Source organism: Equus przewalskii, chromosome 16 (assembly GCF_037783145.1).
Source record: "Equus przewalskii isolate Varuska chromosome 16, EquPr2, whole genome shotgun sequence".
Classification (NCBI taxonomy): domain Eukaryota; kingdom Metazoa; phylum Chordata; class Mammalia; order Perissodactyla; family Equidae; genus Equus; species Equus przewalskii.
The window spans coordinates 889,298-892,181 of record NC_091846.1 but is presented as its reverse complement, the minus strand read 5'-3'; the positions used below and the strand labels follow the sequence as shown (position 1 = coordinate 892,181).

Genomic DNA, 2,884 nt, shown 5'->3' with positions numbered 1-2,884 from the left:
GGGGGAGCACACGACCACAGCCCCGGGAGGAGGGGGAGCACACGACCACAGCCCCGGGAGGAGGGGAGCACACGACCATAGCTGGGGCTGAACCATGCAGAGAGCAGGCTGGTGACTGTCCCACCACACCTGCTGAAGTGACAGGGAGCACGTTGGCAGGAGCTGCTTTCCCGAGTGGACAGCAGGGCAGAGGTCAGAGCAGTGGAGCCAGCCCCCAGTGGACACAGCCGGGGCCCCGAGAGCCGCCTCTCCACAGCGTGGCCCGGCTGCGGTCAGGGGCCGGCAGTGGCAAATCCTGGACCGGCAGGTGCGGGACCCCATGCTCTTTCTATTTCACTGCCCTGCCTCCATCTCTTCAAATACAGGTGTGCCCATCAATCGGATACAGACCCAGCCCAAAGCCGGCCACAAGACCCCCAGCCGCACCTACCCACAGGATGCCTCCCTCCCTAACTTCCCTCACACGCATGCTCTGCGCACCTGCTTGACACCTAGGCCCTCTTGGCTAAGTCTCTGCTGTAAGTTTCATCTCCCCAGTGAAACTGTGACTCTGTCCTGAAAAGTCCCTAAGACCTTCTTGTTGGGCGCTTCCGCAGCCTCCAGCACGGTGAGGAGCCTCAGAGTAAGCGTTTCACGGTCCTTGTTGAACTGAGTGTGACAGCATAGCTTAGAAACGCAATCTAAGGGTCAACAAATCAACACTAGTAACAGACAGGAAAGCAGGAACCCAGGAAGGGTGTTCAAAAGACGCTGGGCAGTCTCGGACATGGAGTGCCCACTGGGCCACTTCACCCCTGTTCCCAGGGCCACAGGACAAGGTCTCCCTCACCTTGGAACACCTCGGGCCAGCTCTGGGATGCTCCCCCTGGTCTCCTCACAGGTGGTGTCACAGATCTTTTCTTTCTGTCTGTCTCTCCCGGTAGATTGTGGGGAACATTTTGAGGAAATACTATTCATCCTCGTCGACCCCGTGCCTGGAAGGCTGGATGCTCAAAGACTCCTTGAAGGAAGCATAACACACCCTTTCAGCAAGTCCCAGAAGGCCACGTTGAAAATCGCTCTCTGATATACATGTGTTTTTCTCTGGTGTGAACTAGTGACTGAAATAAAGGAAGCAAGATGGTGTCCCTTTAGTACACAAGAAAGAGAGAGGATAGATACCTTTGGCCCAGTAAATAATAGATAAAATTCCCAGAATAACTCATTCTCAAGCTAATGCTTAATTTACTCAGCGGTGATAATATTTCATGTCATCAGGCATGAATTAACGTTCTTTCTACCAGAGACCCATATTTTCAATGCACCAATTTTATTAAATTTAAATTTTCTTATTGAGATAAAACATGCATAACATAAAGTTTACCACTTAAACCATTTTTAAGTGTACCATTCAGTGGCATTAAGTACATTCACATTCGTGTGCAGCCATCCCCACCATCCATCTCCAGAACTTTCTCATCGTCCCAGACTGAAACTCTGTCCCCATTAAACAGTCATTCCCTGTTCCTCCTCCCTTCAGCTCCTGGCAGCCACCATTCTACTTTCTCTCTCTATGAATTTGCCTATTCTAGGGACTTCATATGAGTGGAATCATACAATATTTGTCATTTGTCCACCTTATTTTGCCTAGCATAGTGTTTTCAAGGTTCATCTGTATTGTCGCGTGTCAGAATTTCCTTCTCTTTTAAGGCTGAATAATATATTCCATTGAATGTATGTACCACATTTTGTTTAACCATTCATATTTTGATGGACATTTGGGATGTTTCCAACTTTTGGCCATTGCGAATAAATTTAAAATTTTTAAGTAGTACTTTTAAATAGTTTAAAAATGAAGCAGTAATAAAAGGCAAATAACAAAGACCAGCAATCGCCCATCCCACTGCTGCTGCCCGTCCTGCTGCTCCCCAGAGGCGATAACTTGCGTACCATCGCGTTCCTGCTTCTGGTCATTACAGCCGTATTTATAAATATACTTGTAGGCCCTTTTCTTGAGTTTTTAAATTTTTAATATAATCTACTGACTCCCCACCAGAGAAGAGCCAGCTCTCCTCCTACACACACTTTCCATATATCCACACGGAGACGTCTCCCCTCTACCATTGTTCCAACACATCACATGTTGATAAGACAGGTTTCAGTTTTTATAGTGCCATGCCTGTCAGTCTGGGTCCAGCCAGGAGACAGAAACCACACCTGTAATATGAACAGAGAAAATTCAACAGAAAGAATTATTAACTGGTAATCAGGGAATTGACTACTAAGAGGGATAAAGAGAACTCTAAAGAATACAGAAATATCGGGTGTAGAGAGCAGCTACTATTTCTAGGACGGAGAGAGGGTGCCCAAGGAAGGGCCAGTTTACCCAAAGAAGGGCTGCCTCGAAGAGTCCCCTCCCTCAGGAGCACAGCATGTGGCTGTGGCCTACTGGGTGGCAGAGAAGTTCAAGGAGGTGCTGAGGCTGTGCTGATGCCCGGGAAGCCACCATGAGGTGACGGTGAAACTCACTGGGAAGCTGCCCACTGAGGATCTGTTGGCTGTCTTGCCATGAAAACAAGAATACCAAAGTCTGAAACTTGAGAAGCCCCTTCCTCTTGCAGTGTCCTCCACTGCCCTGTACTGACAAGGTTTGGCATTGTGACATAGGCAAAGGAAATGTTTACGGGGTCCCGCTCCGAGGTCACCAAGCAGGGCAAAGAGGGCTGGGCACAGAGCTGCAGCACTGCTGTGAAAACACCTGAGGACACTCTGGTTCCTGATCTTTTGTATGTGATCTGTTTTTTGGATTTTATTTTTCCTTACTCAGCAGAACCCTTTAGGATCTTTTCTTCATAGCCAGATTTTTGAAATTTCACAACGATGTGTCTTGGTCTGATTCTTTTTA

General features: G+C 48.1%; 1 long non-coding RNA gene across 1 annotated transcript; it reads right to left on the bottom strand.

Annotated features, from left to right (window-relative positions):
* Window positions 1–1,986: 1,986 nt before the first annotated feature.
* On the bottom strand, window positions 1,987–2,627 carry LOC139076305 (uncharacterized). Its single transcript, XR_011527737.1, has 2 exons — window positions 2,509–2,627; window positions 1,987–2,196 (listed from the first exon to the last, which is right to left on the bottom strand). It is a non-coding gene; the product is annotated as an uncharacterized lncRNA (long non-coding RNA).
* Between the last annotated feature and the right edge of the window lie 257 nt (window positions 2,628–2,884).